Raw genomic sequence first — 27225 nt, forward strand, 5'->3', positions numbered from 1 at the left:
TTGTGACACACTTTAATTAGATTCTACAGTTAAAATGTCTTAACATGGCCTAGGAAATTAAAGATCTTGCACACACTTCAATAAAACATTTTTGCAAGACCGTGGTGTAGATAATGTTGAAATATGAGATTTATTCTAATTTTAGGTTCTAATTTGGGGGCATTTAGTGAGAGGTACAAGAATAAAATCTTATGAATCAAACTTAACAGTGTATTAATAGAGCTTAATTTAGAGTATGAACTACTTTTGGCTAATGAATTGTCTTATGTATTGAGTGAAATCTAGCACAAACAAATTTCTCCGACATATACCTGGTTCGTTGATTATCGGTGATGAGAATTCCTTTCCTTTCAACGCTATAGATTATCATTCAGCTCCGATCCTGATATAAGCCTTGATAGATGGCAGTTAAATATTGCGGAGACGAAGTAATGATGGGCTAGCACTCCTTTATTAGTCCCTTTGTAAACCATGCCGATCTCCCACTGTATCGGTGTTAATGATCGTAAGATGTATATTGTTTAACTTGTGAAAGATGCCAGTCTATGCCTACTATAATTTACAAACTCAGTCTGTTGAATGCAAACTAAATATGTCCATGACGACAATGGACATAGATTTTGCGTTGTTTATTTTCTGAATATTACTGAACACCACCTTTAAAATTTACATTTCTTATAGATTTTATATCAGGATCTTTGCTGAGGTAGATAACCTAAATGCTCGTAGATGCGACGTGAAGTCACATATAATTTGATTTTTTTTCCGAGTCCGGGTTCCAGAAGTTCCAGAACAAATTTTGAAATTTAGGAAATAAGAAATATGTCTATGCCAGCTTTCTGTAGTGAAGTCATTCATTATGTATGCAAAGTTGGTATAATCACATAGGACGAATTCACAGACGTAATTGCATAACAGAATGTTTACATCATGTTATAATTCTTCGCACACAATTACAAGTGTACTTAGTTCCATATTTTCTGATATTTCGTGAACTTATACCACTAAAGCGAAAATTAGATTTGACTCGGAATAAACTCTCTAAGATTAAGACTACCACAATGATAATGTTACATGCATTTGGAATAGAAGCAACTGAACTAGTCAGGACGTTGCTCAATAATTTATGAAATGAAATGAAATCTTTGAGTTTTACGTCCCACGATTATGCCGGTTAGGCTAAAGAGACGGTGATGATGAGTAATGAATGAATTGGTGGAATGAAGAAAGTGCAAGGAAACGGGAGAACCCCGAGAAAACCCACGCACACGATGTTTGTCCACCACATTATTCACTTGGCGGGGGCTAGGATCAAACCCGGGACCCCAAGCACCAGAGGTGAACGCTCTACCACTGAGCCACCGCGGCCCCTCAATAATTTATATTAAGAGGGGCATGACAGAAGGTATGACGGAAAGGAACACGGAAAATACAACTAATGGACTGAGAGAAATTGAAAAGGACATATTACATAAAGGCAAGTTTAGTGGAAGACAATAACGTATGAAAACTTCTTTTCCTTGACAAGCAAGTGGCCATCGATAACGGAATTCAGAGATTGATTCACTTATATCGAGCCAAACTTGAATGTGCCTCTCACCTAGCAAATGTAAAAAAAAAAAAAAAAAAAAAAAAAAAAAATGAAATGAAATCTTTAAGGTTCCTTCCCTCTTCTCCGAGTACTTCGCCTTTTCGCCACCAGATGATCACTTTTACATTTAGCAATCACTGCTGGCACCTCTACTGGGAAGAACTGAAAGATCGTAACGCTCAGTTTGAATGTGTCCAGGATATCCACACTTGAAGTGGGCGGGGAGAGGAATCCAACAGTTTTTTTTCGTGCACCTGCAGTCAGTCAGAGTCTATTTTTACAATCAGTGTTGTTTAGCCGTAGGTCAAAATTTCAACCATTGACGGGCTACATAAATATTTTCTTTTTGCAGGTAGGAATAGAGTTTTTGTATGATATGTGAAATCGACACATACCATTTCATAGATATCTCAATCGTAAATGAGTGTGCAAAATATCTTTAGTTTGTGGTAGAAAGTATGGCAGATAAAGTTGATCGTTTATTTAACAATGGAGAAATCTCACGATTGTTTATTTAACAATGCTGGTGTTCAACAATCAAACTAACAACAATATGAGAAATCGACACATATCTCTCCCTAGATATTTCAATCTTAAATGCGTGTGTAAAATTTGGTCAGTTTCTGGTAGAAAATATGGCAGATAAAGTTGATTGTTTATTTAACAATGGTGGCTTCTAACAATGAAACTAACAACAATAAGTGAAATCAACATGTACCATTCCATAGATATCTCAATCGTAAATGAGTGTGCAAAGTTTGGTCAGTTTGTGGCAAAAAGTATGGCAGATAAAGTTGATTGTTTATTTAACAATGGAGAAATCCAACAATTGATTATTTACAATGGTGACCTTAAACGATGAAACTAACAATAATATGTGAAATCGAGAATTACCATTCCCTAGATATCTCAGGGGTAATCCGATCGGTGTGCCAAGTTTGGTCAGTTTCAGGTACAAAGTATAGCAAATAAAGTTGATTGTTTATTTAACAACGTTAAATATAACCTTAAGTTTTACGTCCACGGTTATGACGGTTAGGCTAAAGGAGACGGTGATGATGAAAGATGAGTAAAATGGTGGAATGAAAAAAGTGGGAGGAAACGAGAGAACGCCGAGAGAACATACGAGCACGGTGTTTGTCCACCACAAAGTCCACACGGCGCGAGCTGGGATCGAACCAGGGACCCAAGCACCGGAAGTGAACGCTCTACCACTGAGCCACCGCGCCTCCCTAGTAAATGTTGTTTTTCCACCACCGCCTGTATTTGATCTGCAGGCCACCTCTACTGACTATTTCCCGGCATCGAAGTTTCCGTTGCATGAGACTGCTTTGCAGCTGGACCATGGGCATTGCACCCCCACTCCTCTTTACAGGCTTTCCATAAGCAAGAGACACTCCGAACTCGACGATGGAAGCGCTTGAGAAGCCCTAAAGCACCATAGGCCATTAGGCTGGCATGTTTACTCTTGACATGGATGTCAGAGATTGAAATTGGCGAAGTTCCAGCTTCCTGTTTCATACAGCGACAGGATTCCAGCAATGTTTTCGTCATGTAGCTGAATGCCTTGGCACAGTTCAACTCTGATCCACGTCTTGTCCGTTCAATGCTAGGATTTCATGCTGGTATATTTCAGTCTGGACATGAGTATGGTAGTAAGCAACATTGATTTTGACGTTTCGTTCCACCTTTCGGAGACACTGTTTGCCCCTGTACGAGAAACCGGCCACAATCGTGAATCCTATTGGGAAATGGTTCTAGTTGCTCGCATCGGCGTGGTGGGCCCGGGACTCTGTGCCGCATATTTCCGTATAATACGATTAACAGTGACAAAACTTACAAGAAAATTACACACTTTACACATTTCTACGATACGCGACGAAATGAACTTAGCGTCGGAAAGGACAACAATGAACCCCTGCCAGAATCTGTCCAGTTTCAGCTGCAACAGACTACGCTCGACAACACTGCTCTACTGTGTATCTAACGATATACTGTTGCTTTCTTTCTGGTAATGTCACGGATGCACGGCACAGTCACACATTGAATTTGTCTCAATATAACTGAATCAACCTCTGTAATACCTATAATGATTCTCGGTGATTCTCTAAAACTGTTTTAGAGATTCTATGAATTACGAAATAGGCTATTACTATAGTACGACTTGTTATACAACAACCTAAATGTGAAAGTACGCAAACCTATATCATTTTCAGAAAGAAAATCGTAGAAATAATGATGTAAACGGGAAATGATGCTTAAATTTGACACTTTTTTTTTTCGAACATTACCTCATATCACTCTCTGTCATACAGAATCCAACATGTAAAATTTGTTTGTTTGAAGTTCAGCTCCCCTTTTCAGCATCGAGTCTAGTTAAGACTTTTTATCGGTGATTTACGTGAGATCTCTTTCTAAAACAAAATGAACAAAAAAAAAAAAGTTTACATAAACAGATACGTCATAACTTTCTTTCTTCAACTGATATTGCATTTCTTTCAACTTGAGTGATTTTGGACAGAAGGATACACGTAATACAGCTATGCACAAAAAAAAGAAGTTTTGTGTAGCTGACCCCGTGGCATGGATTCAATGCATCTTCTTACATAGAATTCAAATTTTGAAACTCTAGGACGACTGACTGTGCCAGTCTTGTTTTATGGGCGAAACATGTATGCCCTTCCTATCCAAAATCGCTTAAATTTTTCGCCCATAAAAAAAAAAAAAAAAAAAACGACGCGGTCAATAGTCCTGAAGTTCCGAAAGTTGGATCCTGTGTAACAAAGTACATCGAATCCGTATCCTGTGGTCCGCAGCACAGAACTTTTACCTTTTGTGTGTGACTGTGTAATTACCACGATTTTAATATACTGTCATTAAAACCTTGATAGTAGAAGAGTTATGACGCTATAAACTGCAGCCACAGATTTATATGCGGTAAAAAAGGAACATGAGACTATCTTCTGGTTTACGTAAAAAACACTTAGCAAATATTATAGATGTATCACTTTTTAAACTTTACATCACGTTCTCTTCGCGTTATTCACTGAAGCTCAAACGAATAAAAATATGGTGATGCCAAAACTTAATATGTTCATCTTAAAATTAAAGAAAATATTTTGAAGTTCAGCATCTTTATCCAGCTTAAACGTTAAGATGCAAACTATGCTCCCCATTAAAACCTTTTGCGAACACAGAAACAAGTTTAAAGCCTGGAATAGCATAGTTAGTTACTGATGAGCGCCATAAAATAAATTTACAAGAAAAAAGAAAAAGAAAAAAGAAAGGCAGAAAAAAATGGAGCACATAGTTGCAATGTGTTAAGTGGCTGAAGAAAACAGTATAACCTCGGAGCAAGAAACGATTTTGTAGAATCAAAAAAGAGACTAGATCGTATCTCTCAATCCCATAACGCGCTTCTAGAATAACTAATTGCACATAAACTGCTAAGTTGTGGGAGAAAAGAGAGAAATAAAAATATACTTACGCAAGGCTAAGATGTAATTTGTGCCAGGTTCGAAAACTAAATGCTAAATAGGTCAAAATGTTAGTTCTTTTGCAGCTGAAATACAATGAAGCAATAAACCTGCTCAAGATTAATGCCGATAAGTAATAAATACACATAGTAATTAAATAATCACGGTTTAGGATTGACTAATTGTTGTTATGCTTAAGATTTCAGAATACGATATAGGAAGAACAACATCCCGAAAATAAATAACGTTTTAAGAAAATAGTGTAAATGCATTCGTTAAACTGTGTTTCAAATACTTCTTGGCGCTCATGATTGACGAATAAATGAATTTTAGAATATATATATATATATATATATATATATATATATATATATATATATATATATATATATATATATATATATATACAGGGTGACCGCGTGACTATGTTACAAAATGTAAGGGATGATTCCTTACAAGGAAACAAGAAAAAAAATTCAAATAAACTTTTGTCCAACGTACATAATTTCGGAGCTACAAGGTGCCGAAAGCATGGGAAAATGACATTCAAAGTTCTATAGCTCGACTATGGTGAATGATAGAGCTAATGCGGCGTGGTCTCGTCAAAGACACCGAAGCTGCTGTATTCAAAAATGCTTAGGTCGAGATCGTGCAATTCGTGCACAAGGGATTCCCCAAAGGAGCGTAGGGATTCCCGGATAATCTGTCAAGAATGATGGGTCGGAAAGGATACAGATGAATAGCTGTCCCAACTGCTAGCAATAATGCGTCTGTACTAAGTCGATATCTCGCACAAGCACAAAATGGCGAACATTTTTATACGTGTCATGTGTGGTTGCATAACGCGCACTAAATAAGAGTGGGAAACATGAAAGGAAAATGTGAATAATTTGGTACAAATGGTAAATACATGATATTACGCTGTCCTATCATTGAACAGACGCTTTTAATAAAAGGTAATAGTCATGAAACGTACTAAAATTTTGTAAAAGGATCACACTATTAAAATCTTTCTTCCATGTAGTTTTGTCATTGAATACAAATAAACAAAACTGAGCGAAACAACCATAATGCAAAAGAGGTTGTTTCCTAAAAACAAAAGTCACAAGAATGGGAATAATGTCTTCAATCAACATTTTACAGCAGGATTGAATGCAGCCAAGAACATCATCAATTACCTGTAAACGAGACAAATCTCCCAATTATCCTACAATAGGTGATGGACATGGCGTCCCTCTATTTACAGGCGTTACAGCGTCGCAGTAAGTTCTGACGCATCCGCTGTAACAACCCCGGATCTGTTCTTATAGTATCACAGGCAGCGAGTATTCGTGCTAATAGTTCCTCTGCATTGTCTATAGGCGTTTCATAGACAAGTGTTTTGACATGACCCCACAAGAAAAAATCAAGTGGAGCAAATCTGGGGAACGTGCAGGCCAATTACAAGGACCGCCTCTTCCAATTCATCTGTCATGAAACGTTTGATTCAAATACTCTCGAGCACTAGCTGAAAAGTGGGCTGGGGCGCCATCATGTTGAAACCACATCCGTTGACGAACACCGAGAGGGACATCCTCTAATAACTCTGGAAGTATGTCCCGCAGGAATCTCGTATACACTGGTGCAGTTAATCATGGTGGTAGTAAATATGGATCTATTATCTGATCACTGATAATACCCAGCCACATATTTATGGCGAATCGGTCTTGGTGGCCTCTTTCCACAATTGCATAAGGATTTTCGTCTGCCCATACATGACTATTGTGACTATTAAATATCCCGTCTTTCGTAAAGCTTCGTCGGTGAAAAGGACGTAGGAAGCAAACTGCGGATCAATTACAGAGCGTTGGAGAAACCACTCACAAAACCGAACGCGACGTTGAAAGTCCGTTGGACGTAAGGCTTTTGAACCCTCTGCGGATGATAGGGGTGTAACTGTTGCTCGTGTACTACTTTCCAAACAGTATCTTGTGCTACTCCCCTTTCACATGCTACTTTCCGGGTACTTATTGTTGGGTCTTGGGCGAAACGATCAAGCACTTGTTCAAAGTCCGGAGTCCTTGTGGTTCTTCGTCTTCCTTGGTCGTAGTATTGAGGTTGTAAATTCCCCGTGTATCGTAAGCGTTGAAAAAGTCTGGCAAACATAGTATGGGTTGGATGTCTTCTTTGTGGATACTTCAGTCGATATAACCTATCAGCTTTTCGACTGTTTCCATTTGCTTGACCGTATACAAATATCATATCCGCAAGTTCAGCTATCGAATACTCCATTTGATCTCACATTCGAACAACCAAAGCACAAACTGCACTAAGGAACTCGTACGCTACGAACAAACCACATGAAGAATGACCTTCCACCTTCCACAACGCCTTCTAGTAGGATTGTCTTATACTTTCCTTACCTTCAATTGTTTTCTACGACAGAAGGAAGAACAAATGCTTGTGATCGAACCTGCAAACTGTGGCGTACTTCAGGTGATAACACCGTCTGTGAAAAGAAAATACCTTCTAAACGATAACAATATGACGACATGTTAAGCATTCTAGACAAAATCTCGGAATCAGTCCTGCAAAACAGCGGAAGCAGCGACTAAAACAAACGTCCTGATAAATTGTTTTTCTTTGTCCTTTTTCAATGTTCGGGTAACGCACATTACGGCTAATGATAAGAAACGGATATTTTACTGTTGTTCTCTGGCAGTGGTCAAATTAACATGGGATGGCGGAAAAATCCCCCTCTCGTAAAAAGTATCCTCGGCTCGTATCATCAAATAAAACAAGATTTCTCCCTGGAAGAAAGCACCCATATCACTTGTTTTTTCCCCTTGGTTTTACTTGCTTTCAATGACAAAACTACATGGAAGAAAGACTTTAATACTGTGATCCTTTTACAACATTTTAGTACGTTTCATGACTATTACCTTTTATTAAAAGCGTCTGTTCAATGATAGGACAGCGTAATATCATGTATTTACCATTTGTACCAAATTATTCACATTTTCCTTTCATGTTTCCCACTCTTATTTAGTGCGCGTTATGCAACCACACATGGCACGTATAAAAATGTTCGCCATTTTGTGCTTGTGCGAGATATCGACTTAGTACTGACGCATTATTGCTAGCAGTTGGGACAGCTATTCATCCGTATCCTTTCCGACCCATCTTTCTTGACAGATTATCCGGGAATCCCTACGCTCCTTTGGGGAATCCCTTGTGCACGAATTGCACGATCTCGACCTAAGCATTTTTGAATGCAGCAGCTTCGGTGTCTTTGACGAGACCATGCCGCATTAGCTCTATCATTCACCATAGTCGAGCTACAGAGCTTTGAATGTCATTTTCCCACGCTTTCGGCACCTTGTAACTCCGAAATTATGTACGTTGGACAAAAGTTTATTTGAACTTTTTTTCTTGTTTCCGTGTCAGGAATCATCCCTTACATTTTGTAACATAGTCACGCGGTCACCCTGTATATAGGTTTGTTCGTGAGCAAATATGAGAGAATTTTCTTGGTGAGACACAAGAAAGAATTCTTGCGATACAAACACATCAATTTAGGAGATGAAACATAAACTTCAATACACTTTCTTTCTTTCCTTTCTTATTTACTTCACTACTTATAAGACATAAGCATCATTGTTCAGAACGCAAAGGTGAAATTGAGATAGAATGCCCTTGAGAAAGAAGAATAAGCCACAACAACCTCAACCAACCTTGGATTACTGGTAATTCACATGAGCAGTTTGTATTTATGATATCGACTGAATAAGGATAAATAAAGATAATTCATTGAAAAAAAAAAAAAAAACAATTTTGCTCTGATAGTTATTTGGCCCAAAAGATTACTCATGCTTTAATTAAAGGTGATTAGGAGAAATACCACATGGAACTGAGAAGTTCAGTGGTATAGTTCGCGCCAAGTGAGCTTTGTGGTGGACAAACATCATGTGCGTTTATTTTCTCGGGGTTGTCTCGTTTTCTCCCACTTTTTTCATCCTACCATTTTGTGTTTTATCACCATCATCACCGCCCTTCTTAGCATCGAAGCATATTTGTAGGATGTTCACTAAAAGAAGAAAGAAACTTCTGTCTTTTCACGAATATGAACAATTTTATACGTCATACACATATAAACAAGAAAGTTGACCGCTGAAAAGCTACATTGATGCGAAATTCCATAAAAATCCATGTTCATACATATCTCTAGTCATAGTGTACCCACGTTAATGCTTTCACTCCATGAAACTAGTCAATAGCATAGTAAAAGTGGAAAATGTGTATGAAAACTTATTATTTCACATATTCCTCTTGCATTATACGTGCTGAAGTAAAAGAAATGACTGTCTTCCATTCATAAAAATAAATAAATATTTTTATATACTAAGCGGCTCGACGAATATAATGGCATGTTAAAGTTTCCAACTTTCGAGTAAATTGGAAAAGAAAATTGACCATTTCCAAACAATTCAATGCAATGGCACATATCAAGCAAGCTTCCCCTGCTTTCTACAGATACATTTTCGAAACAAAACTACCTACATACTCTTCTGTGGTTCCACAACAACCCACTCCCCAGTGAAGTGCATATTTCACTGTTAACTTATTTATACATCAATATTTTTATTATAGTTAAATTTTTATATCAAAATGTAAATCTTGGAAGATTTCCCTGTCAATATTTAAATTTTTGCCTAATATAATAATGTAATATTTAATACTATATGCAGGGGTGCCCACAGAGGGGGGCTAAGACGCAAACTGCGTCATTGAAATATTGGGGGGTAAAAATCTATATAAATATGTTTGAGGGGGTGTAAAATTAATCGAAAAGAAGATTTTTTTATGGAAGAACACCTACGGATAGACAATTGGGGGGTGCGTCATGGACATAAGGGGGGGTGGGCACCACTGCTATATGTAATATTTACGTAGTATAAACGCCTGGCTTTATATGACTGTACTTATCTAGTGTTTAAATTTCAACTTGCTTTAGTTGTGCATGTAAAGAGTACGTTGAATGCATTTAAACCAACTATAGAATATTTATTATTGGAACAAGGTGCTAGGTGCATTGAAAACAGCTGCAGTTGGGGAAAAAATGTATTTTCTTTTTTTACATGTAAACATATATGGGTCCCGTAATTATTAACGAATTTCGGATGATTCGTTATATGTAAGGATACACAATCAAAAAATTATTCTAAAATCGCGATACAGGACATGATGTACCACAGAATTAATAGTAAAAGGTATGGGAGACCGCACTAAACTTTTTTCGCTCCAATATCTTAAACTAAATAACGTTATGCTATAGCTACAACTGAAGCAGCGTTTTAGTGAGATACGAACAAAAGTATAGGTGTTTTCGAAAGAAACTTTGACCGAAGACAACTCATCTCTAAAAGTAAACTACCCTTTGTGAAAATTGTCATAAGAAATAATTTATGCAACATTGTACGCTATTAATTAGGTATTCATTTATGAAATATATATATATATATATATATATATATATATATATATATATATATATAATCGTCAGAGTCCTTTATGAAATAAACGTCCGAAAAGGATATCTCCTCCAACAGTAAATTACCTATTGCTTCATGAGAAATGATATATTGTGTATTGTAAGGCTATTCAGGAAACATTTTTTTTAAACATGTGAATATAATCGACTGAGACGTTTTTAAGAGAATCCTTCGAGAGAAAAAAAAAACTCACCCTCAAGAGCAAATTATTCTTTGTAAATTATTCTAGGAAAAACGATGATGCCAAATTATCAGGTTAGTAATGAAATACTTATTTGCAAGGTATGAATGTAAATGGCTAAATTGCTTTTGAGAAGATAGCCGGGAAAAGACTCACCCCTAAGAGTAAAACACACATTGTGGAGCCTTTTTTTCAAGAGAAACGAGTTGTACCACATTATGAAGTCATTAATCAAATATTTATTTATAAAATATGAACAAAATAGCTTGTGTATCGTTCGAAAAAAAATAGCCCGGAAAGAAACTCACCACCAAGAGTAAAGTACTCTTTATGCAATTTTTCAGGGTGATAAGTTATGTCTTATTATCAAGACATTAATTAAATATGAAGAAAATCCTTTAAGTCGTTTTCAAGAAAACTGTTTTGAAAGAACTCATCCCTAAACGTAAACTACCGCTTACATATCTTCCCAGAGAAATGATATACTAGAGTATGGGATTGTTAACGAAATATTGATGTACGAAATTTAAGCAGAATCGTTGGAGCCGTTTTCGAGAAGATCACAATTTTCAATCTTCACCCTTCAGTAAACAACCATTAATTTTTTGGAGGTAGGAAGAAAATTCAAAAACTCCCGCAGCGAACCTTATATACAACTTAACTTTAAAATTTGGTGCAGATAAGTTGAACAATAGGGCCTTTAGGCGGGGACGAACGGAGAGATAGGCGGACAAACAGACGGACACACACCAACAAATCATTATTATAGTATGTAGGGGCCATTAAACATGTAATTCGATTGGAATCTCGAATTCGATTTTTTCGTGATCACCATACTTTCTTCCTTCCTATCTTGGCTTGAAAATAAATAATAATAGTAACGAAAAATACGTCAAAACCAGAATTGCCCCATCCCTATGACGATTATAACCTTCATACTGTTTCCACTGTTGATTTCGCGATCTGCAATACAAGTAAATTATCTATCTTTCTGTAAATTTAAAGAACATTAAAAATATGACAACTAATTTTACGCACTTGAAGATTAGTGCTGAATATTAACGATTCTTATAAATTAAAGAAAAATCTCACATGTCCATATAAGTTGTTAGTGTATACGCTGTATTTTAGAAAAGAGAAATATAGGTTGAACGAATGAAAGAAAACTGAACAAACGAACCTGTGCTGATTTCAGGCTACGAAACCAAGAGGCAATCAAAGTCGAATTGTTGCTGGATTCTTGAAGAGCCAAGTTGGGAGCTCAGCATTCAACAACTTTTCTTGTAGTTCATTTCTTTTCGTCTTTTACTCTGGGATCCATTCGAAAGGTTGCGTAAACATTTGGTAACTATTGACTTGTGACTTGTGGGTGTCCAGTTACCATCGCGTGATAGATACCAACTACAAACTTTGTTAATTTCTGCGGGTGTGGTTAGTGAGAGGAACTCTAGTTACGTGTCACGACCTGCTTCTTAGAACTCCCATGTGACGTGGTTAACTCGCAGTTTGTCCACAATATATTGATTACTCTAACTTCACTAAACTAATTTCCTGTAGTGCGTACAAGGCTCAAATTTTGTGAAGTGTGTAGACAAGTGCAGTCTTTTTTTTTTAACTCAATCTTTACATTTTACAAGCTTGTACTTCCATTTGGTAGCATCGTGTCGAATCTATTAAATATATTTTTTAAAAATATTTTCTAAATATTTCATTAGAAAAAAATTAAAATAATAATAACAATAAAATTGACAAGGGGAAAACACAGGGTCTATTATCTTAAACAATGCTACATATCTTGGATATAGCAACTACCAGTAACTTGCTGAGATTTTTGCGAACATGAGGAAGGGGGACAAAAATTACGACTTTTTGATACATATCGGTAATTAGCTGCCCTAAGATGTTGACAAACTCTCTTGTTTCTCTCACACGTAATTGCCGATTAATCAGTAAGTTTTGCTATAAGTAAGAGAAAAAATGTTTTCGTTCATTTTTATTAGATCGGTGTTCTACACAACGTAGTAACTTACATTACCAGATATGTTAAGTCATATTAAAGTCACTTTCAAGTCAAAACAGTTAAATAAATTAGATTATGGTCAGGTGAGAAGAGAACACAAGATTGAAGTGCCGAATATATTCTTGGTTTTAGAAAGTTTGAAATATACTAGTGTTGAGAATGCTTAGGATAAAAATAGGGACAACATTAAAAATTCAACAAAAGAAAGAAAATAGGGCGCGCTGAAATACCAGGAATAAATCATAATTCTATCAGGAATACAATGAACTAGCAAAGAAGGAAAAGCAGGCAAAACTGATTTGGCTATAAAATTCAAACCATACAACTGCAAATAATTTCGCTGAAATCAGACAGGAAATAAAAAAAAGTTATTTTTTGAAAAAAAAAATATGAAAATAACAGAAAAAAAAATATGTATAAAGACATCAATGAATTTACGAAAGAATATCAACCTCGCGCGTATATATTAAAGAAAGCGGATGGCACAATTCTCACTGATACGGATAGTATTGTGAATAGACGGTTTTATCAATACACAGCCAAAAGATAATGTACGTAGAGAAAGTGAAATGCACACAACAGAACCATATATTCATGTGCCTAATTGAACAGAAATATAAAATTTTATTAAGTAATTAAAGAAACACAAGTCTCCGGATGTAGATGGAATTCCGTATTAGTAAATTTTAGCTGGAGGAGAAAAATTGTGGAACGAGACTCATTCTCCTCATCTGGAACAAGGAAGAATTACTACATAAGTGTCAAGAATCAATTATTGTCTCAACTCTCAAGAAAGACGCCTAACCTATTTGAAATAATTATCGAGGCGTTCTCTTTTGCCAACATCCTATAAATTTTCTCAAACATATTTTTAGCAAGATTGACCACATATACGAATGAAATTATTAGTAATTATCAATGCGGATTTAGGCAAAATCGGTCAACTATCGACCAGATATTTACCATTTGACAAATACTCAAAAAGAAATGGGAATACAATATTCTGATATATCAACTATTTATTGACTTCAGAAAGACCTACTGTTGTGTTGGGACGAAAACATTGTACATCATTCTTACGGAATTTGAAATACCGAAAAAAAATGTTACACTAATTAAGACGTATTTAAATGATTCCCAAAGTAAAGTCCCAGTGGAAAAATACTTGTCCAAGAGCTTTTATGTCGAGAATAGCTTGAAGCAAGATGTATTGTCTCTTTAATTATTCAACAACGTTCTAGAATACGCCAGAATGAAGATTAAAGATAGCAACCAGGGCCCGGAGGTGAATGGCATCCACCAAATAATGACTTATGTTGGTTATGTAATTCTAGTAGGTAATGATATGAGAACAATAGAAATAAATACAGAGGTTTTATTTAAACGCTTGTATGGACACGGGTTTAGAAATAAATGCAGAGGGAACTAAATACATGGAAGTTAACCATTATAGCAATACTGCAAATTATGAATACGCTAAATTATCCAGCAATACTGTCGACAAAGGGGATACTTTCAGATATCTACGATCAATATTAACAGACCAGAATCATATGTACGAAGAAACTAAATGTCGAAAAGAAAGAAAGAAAGCAGGAAGTTCCTGTTATTAATCAGTCCAAACTCTTTTATCTTCGCGAATCCTGTCCAAGAATTTGAAACTTAAAATTTATAAAAAGATAATTATGCTTGTTTTACTGTATGGTCTCGAAACATAATCGCTTGTTTTAAGGAAAACCACAGACTGAAAGTATTTGAAAATACAATCCTAAGGCGAATATTTGAACCCAAGAAGGATGGGAATAGGAAATGATAGAAACTTCGTAACGATAAACTACACAATTTATACGGTTTACCTAGCATTGTTAGAGTCACTAAGTCTAGGAGACTCAGGTGGGCCGGTAATGTCGCCAGACTGGAAGAAAGTAGAAACACTTTCAACATTTTAACTGGAAATCCAATTGAAAAAAAAATACCATTAGGAAAATCTAGGCGCAGATGTGGGGACAATATTAAAATTGATCTCTCAGAAATAAGAATACAAAGGAAAAAAATGGATACAGTTGGCTAAGTACGTAAGTCGATGGAGAGCTTTTGTGAACGCGGCAGTGAATCTCTGTGTTCCATAGGCCATGGAGAGAAAAAAAAGACAGAGATATTAGGGACAATGATCTGAAATGAAAGCCTAAATGAATGTTAGGGGAGGGGTGAGTTAAATTGAAACAAAGTACCACATGACAAAGCAAAAGTCTTCAACTCAGAAGCACTCTACACCTCACATTTCAGGAACATAGACAAGTGCAAACCGAAGCAATTCAAAAGTCTAGTAGTGCACCATGCTATAAAGCTAAATGAGAATATATACACCGTATACTTCGATAGAATAACGTTCGGTTTTAGCACTGATCCTATATGAGACGATCTACTGCTGAAAGTGGATCGTCTCATATATATATATATCTTGGAGTCACTACTCAAACTTGTGTCCAAGGCAGATATTTCCAAGCGAACTCGATACCATGCGCGAGGGAGAAATATTCAAACCTATTATCTGAATTAATGTTAAACCATAGATTCTCAGTCATTATTACCTGGGAATCTTGGGTAAACCTGCAAACTTCATGGTTCCCTTTTATGAATTTATTCTTGTACAGAGGTTACCAAATACTTTAAATAGCGGAGCACATTTTGAGAGTGGAATTCATCACGTAACATTAATGAGAACTTCTGACTTTTACATTATTTTACTTATTTTGTGTAGTGACTAATCTAGGATCAGGTAAGACCACACTATGTTTAGTGCTAATCCAGCATTGTGAGGAAAGTAGGAAGCTACTTAAATTTATATTGAACTCCGATCGAGAATGTCAGAAACTGCAAAGAAAATCCAACACAAATAATGAAACACGAAGCAAAATTGTTCTATAAATATGTTTTCATCAATACACTTCAAAATAAAATACGTTGTTGATATATGGCAGCAGGATTTCATATTTTAAATACTAATTATTTGTTTCTATTCATAGACTAACATATTCTTTGATATTAAGCACGGAATATTCTGAGTGGATGCATCTGGCCAATTACCACCTCACTGGAATAGATAAATGGAGTGATTTAAACATCACGCTTTGACTGTTTGTTTTCAAATTGCATACATGCATACACACACTTACACACACCCGCACATGCACATCCTAAAACTCTAAATCATAATCCCTGCAGAATAACGAACCAGAAAGTTATTACATAGTTAACTACAGACAGTTGAATTTTACTCAGTGGTAACATAAATTACCGCAGCACAATTCCAACTTCACTAACCATTAATAGATGTCATACACTTAACAGCATGAATTTTAGAACTAATAATGTTCCTCAATTTTCGACTAATTTGCTCGTTTACTTGTGTTTCTTGAGAATGATACATAGAGTGAGAAAGAAAATAAAAAAAGAAAATATGAAAAAATAAACTATGAATCTCAAACATAATATGGCTGCCAAACAAGTAAAACTTTCCAGTTGATTGAGTCCAGGTATATCATATTTTCTAATTCGGGTGTTTGATCTTTATATTCTATATCTACTTCAAAAGTGTGATGAAATACGAAAACTATACAAAAGGTGTGGAGATTTAAATACTTTTTTAGTTTACTTCCTATGTAGGATGTTAAGTGTAAAACTCTATTAGTTCAGTTAAAATTGAAATGTGTGTTTCTAATGAAATATCAATCTATACTTTGACCAACTATTGTTTATCAATTGAAATATTGTCAATGACAACGAGTTCTTTGATAAGTTATGTCTTGGAACAAAAATATGAAAATCTATTTTTACAGAAGCGATATTTTTAATACCATTTTTATGTAGTTTGCTTCTTCTTTTTTCAGTAACTATTGCTTCGAACAATATTGCACATTCTCAGTAGCAGGGCAAATTTATATTTCAGATTAATGTGTTTGCTCCAAAAATAATGCATCTTGCAAATGAAAAGTAGCTGATGTGCCAGAAGGTTGTAAAAGAACACTAGCGTGCTTCGAAACGGAATGCTATGAGACGGAATCGTAAAAATATCGCTAAGCCAGTATATATTTAAATTTTATGTGTACTTGCATTTGCAATATACTATACGTACAACCATAAGAAAAATATGGTTTCCACCTTCATAATTTCTATTTTAAAAACGTCAGAGTGTGTGAGCTGATTTAAATAGAACTTGCCGCAAATTGAGTATACATAGGCTACCCTCTCTCAATTACAGAAAGTAGTTCCCTTCACACCTTCAGGTTGTCTATAAATCATCTACATACTAGCGACATCTCTAGGCGTCAGGCAGAAGTCAGTATAGTTTGCGACATCTATTAGCCTGACCGTGAACTATTACGAATTAACAGACTGATGCGTCTTTATATATATATATATATATAATATCCAAATATTTTTACCCAGATATTTATGTAACATGTGACTCTTAAATGTTTCGATATTTGCGTACCAGCGTCACTTGCTGACTGAGGCTCTTACTTAGAAATTATATTCAAGAAAGAGAAATACAGATATACCTATGAAAAACCTAAGATTTATTCTACCTACAAACAATTTATTGTCTCAAAAATGTGTCCTATACAGTATATTAAGACAGTCTTCGAAGAAAGTTTTTTTTTTCTAAAATATTGATTAATAAAAATGTTTCGTTATTTTATTTGCGAGAAATATCTATCTTATTGTTATTATCTAATTGTTGCGAATCACGGTAAAAAAAAGAGAGAGAGAGAGAAAGAAAGAAAGAAACTTTATTACACAATATGTTTCTGAAGCTCTTTACACGCATTAATAAATAAATTCTAACATAGGCGTATGTTCTTTAACCTCTATATATCAAAACACGTTACTTACAACTGTAAGTACAGAGCTTCCGTAGGAAAAGTGTATGTTTACTCTTTTCAATATTGCTATACACTTTTACTTTGATGTGACGATAAGATAAAGTTATAACGATCGTGGAAGAATAGGATTGCCATACGTCCTGGAAAATCCGGGATGTCACGGTATCGGGATGTGCGTCCCGTCGTCCCGAAAATATTTCTTTGGACGCTTAAATGTCCCGGATTTCAGCGAAGAAAGGAACATAATATTATAGTTTTTTTTCCACAGGATTAGGAATATAGTTATTCTATTTCAACTTCTGAGTATGGCAATTCAAAAGTTGAAAAAAAAATTGAATACCTAATTTGAGTACATGTATTTAATGAAGTTCACGATTTAACTACTTTGATATTGAACGAAGCATTCGTTCCATTGGGCCAGGGACAAAAGTTTTTTTTTTTATTTTGTTCAATCTTTTTGTTATCTTTAGTACTCTCTTTCAATATGCATTTTGCTTCTGAAATATTTTAATCAATAATCTCTGACCGATATTTTCGGTAATTTTCCACTGATCATTCAAGAAGAAAAGTATATTGTTTAAATTTATAAAATTAACAGACAACAATGGGAATCATAATCATATCTTGAATGAGCTGAAACAGACCCTGAGAACCACGAAGCATAACCAACAGATCCTGAGAAGCTTTTTAAAAAATGCTTACCGTGAAGGGGGTAAATCATATGCTTACGTTTGCTTGACTTGGGAGGAGGTCTACTAAAATGACTAAAAATGTGTTTACGAAATACTTGAACAACTCTATCTAATGGAAGAAATTAAATTAGTATATAACACTTATTTTCATTTTAAGCATTTCAAAGATTCTCGTAATTTAGTAGCGTCTCAGATTTTCATTTTTGAAATATGACAACCGTATGGAAGAAGCTCAATTCGATATTTTAAATGGATTTACTCGTTGGATGGCCCCTACATGCCAAGTATGGTTGTTTGAAAGGCATGATAATAGTATGAGACAAGACAGAACTTTTCAAATAGAAATACATTTTCTGAGGCGACACATCACTTTTAATAAGGAAATAACCTCAAATCTTGTTTAGTAGGCAACCTTAATGCCGACACTGATTTTTTAAAATGTTTGTCCGTTCGTTCGTCTCAGCATATGTACGCTACCCTACAAGTCATAATGATCAATGTATCCATATAAAATTTTAAACTGAATTGGCCTTATGCAGAGCTGTTCTGACGCGAGTCGTGATTAGTGTCATACTAAAGAGTTTGACTAACATATGTTTCCTACAGTACTCAGGCTTTTAGTATGATGCTAATCATACGTCAAAACGACTCTGCATAAGGACCAATGTTTCTAAACGATTCACTAAAAGTGTTGCAAGAATTTTCTTCCTACTACTAAAATCAAGGTTGTTTAGTAGAGGGTCATTTTTTTAAAAATCGAATTTCCCAAAAATTGCTTCAATGTAAAAAAGGATACTTATATTACATAATTTAGTATTTGATTGACAACCTAATACTATGATATGTCATTTTTTGTGAAGAAAGGAAACATACATAAATTGGAGATTATGGTGGGGTAAGCTATTTTTGGATGATTTTCTAAAAAAAAAATAAAGAAAACTATATTTTGTTCATATTTCATAAATACAGTAAAACATGTCTTTAGCGGAATTGAAAGAGACTCGCAAAAATATCCGTTAAAGAAAGGTTTTCGGCTAACGAAGGTACGCTTATGCAACAACAACAACAAAAGTGTATGCATATAATGAAAATACTGAGAAAAATAAGATGCTGTAACTACCTTAGTCAGTTCGCAGTATTTATTTCTACTACTAATTAATACACGCAGAACTTACAATGAACAGAATAAATACAGTAAACTCATTAATTTGTATTTTTTTTTTTTCAGAATCCAAGAAGGTTTTCTGTACTCATTGGTGCTAAGCTGCTCGACCTTCCTCAAGCAATTTAGCCTGAGAAACCACACTTAGCATAATAGCACATTGATAGTTCTTTAGCCTACACTCTTCTTCTCTCTCTCATAAGATATATTATCTTTCAAAGGATGTCTAAAAACATTTTAAAAGCTGCACTCAGGAACTTGAAATTTTCCGCCAAAAGGCTTATTTTCATTTGCGTTGTCCGAGTAACAGTTTCCCTTTCGAGTTCCGAATGAAGGGGATATAGCACTTTCTTACCCCTAAATTTATAAGACCGTGAAATATTTCCATAGAAGTCAAGTTTCCGTTAGGAACCAATTTTCATGTAATAAAGGGCACGTTCCAGACTGATTTTAATGTATAGGGTATATATTCCACTAATAACTCCACAATATGACGTACGTGATGCCATGACAAAATCTACAAAACATAGTTTATTATTGGGGTAAATTATTTTCAGAAATCTTTTTAAAAGTGCTAATGTTATTTGGTTTATAATCCATAGATAAATAATTCGTTAACAACCCTACAAAACAACATAAAACCATTCCTGCCTGTAAAGTGGCTAGCACGTGCACGCCTTCAGTGCACGGAGACCTGCACTCGACGTTCAATGAAAGAACATTGAGATTACAGTGGTGTGGATGTCACATCTCATATAGTATTGTTGCTAAAAAAGGATGCTAACTTTCAACATGTAACAACAATATGACGTAAACTGTTTCTCATGAAAATAATCATAAGGGTAATTTATTCTTGAGGTGGCGATTTTTCGGGCGAATATTTTCAAAATCACCTATTAATACTTCATTAATATGTCTTAAATAATTAATTCAGTAATAAGAATAGTGTGAGGAGTGAAGAAAGTCGCTTCGGTAGATTTTATATTTTATAGCTACACCCTAAGAGAAGAAAGGTTCAGAAAGAAACTTTCCTAAAGTACATTATGTAAGCTTTCTTTTGTTAGCTTGTAACGATAAAATTTAAATTTAAATCCCTATGACTTTTATCAAAAGCCTCCTCTGAGGATGACATGAGTTAAGAAATACGAGCGAGAATGTTAAATTTAGTTGCCTGTATCTTTCATTTTTCTACTCGAAATCTTTAAAAGCTAGTGACAATATCATTTATTTGTTTGCGTATCAGGTGTGCTTCTCCATCAAAACAATGCCCTTACCCCAATTCAGTCACCGTAATGTCAGCAATTCACGATTGCGGCTACAGATTGGTCCTCCAACCGCCTTATTCGGCTGATTTGGTGCCTTCTTACTTTCGTCTCTTTCAAAGTTGAAAAAAGGATTTGGAAGGCGCTCATTTTGACATTGATGATGACATCATACATGCCGTAGATGAAATTTTACATGCCTGCGACAAATTATTATTATTTTACCAGCGGCATTAACGCATTTCAACATCCATAGGCAAAACGTGATGACCTGTCAGGGAAATATGTTGAAAAGTAACACCATCTTTAAACGTTCTGATGCTTCATTCATAGGTAGGGTTATAGAATTTTTGTAGCAACCCTGTATAAGAAAACTCTTTTTTTTTAATAAAGTTAATAATAAACGATGTACGTACAATTTATCAACACTTTCTTTTCATAAACTTTACCGTATTTATCAAGAGCATGCTCTAAAATTCATGAATCGAATTTTCAACCTTTCAATTTCAACACAAAGAGGGATAATATTTAATACAAAGAGTTATTTTGAAACAAAGGTAAAACTAAGTAAATACACAAGCTAATTAAGCTAGATATATCAGTTGTGCCTACGAACAGGAAGTTTGAAGGACTGAGTGCTCTAAATGTAATTACTGTGGTGAACATGATACGCTTCCCAGTCGCTTGACAGTGAATAAACATTATCATTATGTAAACATGTTGGTATCTACGTATTATGAGGATCTCGCTTAGCAAAAGAAAAGCAGCAATTTTACGTTGTGTTAGCAACAACACCTTAAAATGTACGAAACTTCGATTCAACAATGCATTGGCATGATTGTAAAATGTCAACAGTTATATATCTATATCTATATATATATCTATATATATATATATATATATATATATATATATATATATATATATATATATATATATAAGTAAGCACCAAGTCGCTTTTCTTAATATATGAAGAAACACAATTAAAGAAAGCTAGGTGACTTGATAATCTTGATTGAACTTACAAATACTGCTAAAACTGTCTCCCATCATGTTCAAAGCACAAGGTACGTCTCTTCAGCACTGATTTGCAAATATCATGACACAACCGAAGATTGATGCCAAACCTCTCGAAAGATGGTTCAATTAATTGTTTCAACTGGTCCAATTCCTGCGGTTGTCCGAAAAATACCTCGCCTTTGACAATACTCCACACGGAGAAGTTGCGTGGTGAGAAGTCACATGAAATGGGTGTTCAATCTCTCGTACTACCACGACGAACCCATTTATCGAAATGTTGTAGCAAGAAATCTCTCCCAAACGAAAGAGAGGAAGTTCTCCATCATGTTGGCAAGTGATTGAATGTTTTCGCAACGAGGGTTATTTTTGGAATGACTACTTATTGGAACATCTTAAGGCATGTAACAGTGGTAACAATTTCTTTTTAAAAAAGGCCACGGTGTCTCAGTGGTAGATCTTTCACCTCTGGTGCATGGTGTCCTTGACTCGATCCCAGCTCGCGCCATGTGAACTTTGTGGAGAACAAACACCTTGTGCGTGTGTTTCCTCGGGTTCTCCCGTTTCCTCTCACTTTCTTCATTCCACCATTTCACTTATTTCTCATAATCACTGTCTCCTTTAAACTAGCCGGCATAATCGTGGGACGTAAAACTTAAAGATTTCATTTTTAAAAAATATAGTCCTATGACATCACTCCAAAAAACACACCAAACAGTGACACCAGGAACGTTTAACTCTTCTAACACAGTTCCGTGCGGATTGGCATCATTGCAACAAACACAATTGTTCCTGTTTCTATGACCGTACATCTTGAATGAGGCATCATAAGTCTAAAAAATTCGTTTTCAGAAGTCTTTGTCAGCTTAGTTCCGAATGAGGAACCACTCATAGAATTCCGCGCCGGTCAGAATTACATTCGTGAAACGCATGCAGAAGTTTTAGACAGTCAGGTTTCATCTTCAAATCCTTAACATATTCCTTAAAGAGGTACGTGTCATTCCGAAATCGTGTGCGCGTGTTGTGATTAAGTTTGCTTATTTATCTTCTTCCCTTAACTGTTTTGGTGAAAGAGACTTTGTGTCCACCCTATATGTACTCTCAGGTAATATATATATATATATATATATATATATATATATATATATATATATATATATATATATAGATATAGATATATATATAGATATAGATATATAAAGCGACTATGTTTGTGACTTAATAACTCTTGAACCACCCAACTGATCAAATTTTCAACATAGATGAGGTTCGGCAAGGAATGTTTTTTTTTTTATTATTTCACGTTGACGGTGCAACTTAAAGGAGGGGGAGATATATATAAAAATTATCGAAAATGAGCGACATTAGTGTCGAATCCATAGCTTTTGGGGTCACTGAGATGAACAATGCCCCTCCAATTCCGTTTAACAATGACCTTTTTACTCTATGGAAATCAGTATTGAAACCGGGAGTAGCAGTTAATTTCAAACCACTTCCGATTTTTGGTAGAGTATTGCAGGTTATGGCGATACGCTCTTTTGAGATACTGAATCCATTGCAGAAAACCACACAGAAAAAATCGTTCTCCGGACAGCGGTATATTGTACAAATATACAGAATTGTCTTGCTTACTACATAAATCAGTACGAAGCATACGTTATCCATATGCTACATAGACATTGCTTTTAGGTGTTACATCACTCCGTTGCAGGATGTCTGATATCTAAGACTCCCTATATTGCATACATATATGTATGTTACCTTCGTCAGCTATATGTTATATACGTCCATTCGTATGTGAGATCCTGACCGTCTATATTATTTCATACTGAAAGTACATACAGATGGAACATTTATACAGAAAGTCTTATAGAAAATGCGTTTTCAGTTATACGTTTGCTGCACGTTGTTAAAAAAAAACTACAGGATTTACAAATGTAACATACGACTTTGTGTACGCCCATACATGTTTTCTCAGTATACTAGTCACTATATATTCCAATTCTTGCTCTGTGGAAATGAGTACCGAAAATTCAAGTTGTAGTTAATCTCAGCTACTTCTGGTTTCGGCAGAATGTTGCGGGTTGCGACGATGTGCTCTTTTGAGACGCTGAATCGTTTGCAAAATACCGGTCCTTGCTATCTAGTACTATTTTTCTTCTTTAGCGATAAACGTTCAAACCGATATTGATTAATCTGAACCAGTATGAATCACTGAACATTAATGAAACTCTACTTATGTTTTGTGAGATACCAATTAGAATATGCACTCTGCCCTGGTCATCAAAAATACTGAAGCAATTTGATATAATTGAAAAGATACAATCTAAATGCTTGAAATTACTGATATCAAAACTGGCATGCATACTAAATATATGTCATATTTAGAAATGATAAAAAACTTCAATATGCAGACTTTGAAACAACGAAGAGAACATACGGATCTTTTATTTTTACACTAGTTACTACATGGTAAAATTGACTGTCCAATCTTACTTCGAACGTTCAAATTGATGTCCCGTCAGTTTAAACCCACGTAGGAAATAACAGCATATTTTACTGGAAAAAAGGCAAGAACAAATACCCTCTTTGTGGAGGATGGAGGATGATGAGGATGGTTTGATATGGAGGATGGTTACATGTGGAGGATAGTTGCTTCCTACAATGCAATAGAAAGTATGTCTGGTATAAATACTTTTGGAATGTTCGAGACAGTATATAAAAATACAGTTAAAATGTGTGTGTTAAGGAAAATGTATAAATGCATAATCTTGTTAAAAGATATAACACTGGATAAATTCATTTATAAAAGAACAATATTGTAACTAGGGCTAGAGCATGTTGTGTTGCAAAATTAGTTATTAATTAATAGTAATTTTTGTTCTATTGCGATAACCGCTGAAAGAGGAAATTGATAATTTGAACCACTTCCGATTTGAATAGAGGGTTAATGAAGAACACGGAATCTATTCCCGGTAAAGTGAATCGATTGCAGAAAATGCATATCTCGATATCACTTACCGTTCTTGCTCTGTGGAAATAAATAGTGAAAGGGAAAGTAATATTAAATTTGAACCATTTCCGGTTTTTGTAGAACGTTTGGGACAGTCATAGTATGTTGCGTTGAGACGTTGAATTATTTACAACACTTCTCACAATTTGCTAGTGCTATTGTTCTATGGTGATAAACGTTGAAACCGGAAATGACTAATTTAAACCACATCTGTTTCAAATAGAGAGTTAGCAGAGGAGATGTAACCTGTTTTGGGGACGTTGAATCGACTGCCAACCCACATCTTGCTATCTCTTGCCGTTTTTGTCCTAATACCTGTCGACAAATTGACGGAAGGACAGACAAAACCGTCCGAAACTTATTTATAGCATAGTTTGAAAGTATTAAAAAAAGGAAATCTTTTCCCCATTAGTTGCTAATTAAAATTGAAAATTATTTATTATTATTATTATTATTATTATTATTATTATTATTATTATTATTATTATTATTATGCGAAAACTATACTTCACAATTAATCTGAATATTGCACTTCAGGCTTTTAAAGATTTTATTGAGCATTTCCTCGCCATGTTTTGTCAAGACGAAAGCTTCAAATTCTAGAATTTTCGATGAAAGAAAAATACTACATTGGAAATAGAATAGAATATTTCAAAATGTGTCTTTATTGTTAGATTTTAAAATTAAAAACTGCTATTTATCAGGTCATGATGCCAGCAGATGATCACGCAAAGAGACATGTAGCTATTCCATTTAAATAAAAGATCACGCAACGTTTCGAATAGAACATTTCTACACAGAAGAAAACTGGGAGACACATAATATACTTAGTAAAGCAAATACAAAAAATGAACAAATTATTGAAACTATGTAGGATATAGTATATATTTTATATTTTAAAAATACAAAGACTTGCACTTATTTGATCCATGTCACTACAAGGTATTCGTGATTAGTACACAAAAGCCAACGGTTTTTTTTATTTGTAGATTAAACTTACTCTTTTATTACAGAATTACCAAAGATTCAACGATGCAGATGCGAACCTTAGAGTCTGCTCTATCCTGCATCACTATAATCTAATTAGAATTACTATATCAAACTGTTAACTGATACAATAAGTTTATTTACAATATTTGATCTAACGTACTTAGAAATTTGTGTAAAGCTACTCATCGCTGAAAATATTTCCATTAACTGGAAGAAATGAACACCCAGTTCAAAATCTTGAAAAATAAAAATAAAAAAAAAGAACACTAAGGTTAATTAATATGTAAATACACCCAGAAAATATTCATATATGATTCATTTGTTTCTAGCATTAGATTTATAATAGTCGTAAAAATATTGAAATTATATTTTCTATTCTATATTGCAAAGATTCCCAACCTTATTTGCCTGGCGCCCTTCTTAGGAAACTGGACACCTCACACTATCCCACTCCTTCCCGCTCGTTGGCTTTTGACTTACACATTCTACGAGCTGTATTAAATAAATGCTGTATTAAATTTTCAAATTTTCAATAATAGTAATAATAATAATAATAATAATAATAATAATAATAATAATAATAATAATAATAATAATAATAATAATAATAATAACAATAATACATTTTGTAAGCAGTATTGACAAACTTATAGTAAGTTTAATTTGAATAATTACTTAGTTTTCAATAACGAAGAAAACTTCTATAAGGATAGGAAATTCAAAATGTCACTCTGTAGCTTCTGTGAAGCCTGCTAAAGCTAAATTATAAATGTTTATTAGAAGCAGTGACAACGCCAGCTTTAATTTCTTAGGGGGCAAAGGAGGGGCAACGATTTTTGTGGGGCGGCTATTTTTGCATAGGATCTAGGTGGTCGGAGTCTCACATACAGATGGACATATAGGCATACAATATGTAGCTTACGTAAGTAACATACGTATACGTATGTAATATACGGACGACTGTTATATGTCAGACATCCTGCAGCGCCATGATGTAACAGCTAAGCGGGAAAAAGGCATTACCTGTGTAGTATTCGACAAAATATGCTCCGTACATATTTCCGTAGTAAATATATGGATTCCGTATATTTGTGGAATATATCGCCGTCGGCATAAAGGATTTTTCTCAATGTGTCACAATCTGTAGTTGAGAATCCCAAACAACATATTTACACAAATAATGAGATCTGATTTTGAGTTTAGCGTCCCTTTCAACAGCGAGACTATATGAGACAAGAACTTACAGCTTAATGTGGGATCCAAACCACATGAGCTCCTGCTTATATAAACAGCGCAGATTTCTGATATAAGCGTGAATCTCCTTCCCACTTCTCACTATATCTGTGCAAGTCCCTTTACAAACACAAGTAAAGGATAGGAAGACTCTCAAAGGGAGTGAATTGC

The 27225-nt window shown here is 34.8% G+C and overlaps 1 protein-coding gene across 3 annotated transcripts in view; it reads right to left on the reverse strand.

The window, feature by feature from the left end:
- LOC145688508 (uncharacterized) overlaps window positions 1-27225 on the reverse strand; it is a 906862-nt gene that overhangs the window by 317703 nt on the left and 561934 nt on the right. The gene's annotated exons all lie outside the window — the stretch shown is intronic.

The sequence above is a fragment of the Thermobia domestica genome, chromosome 6 (assembly GCF_964235325.1).
Source record: "Thermobia domestica chromosome 6, izTheDome1.hap1.1, whole genome shotgun sequence".
Classification (NCBI taxonomy): domain Eukaryota; kingdom Metazoa; phylum Arthropoda; class Insecta; order Zygentoma; family Lepismatidae; genus Thermobia; species Thermobia domestica.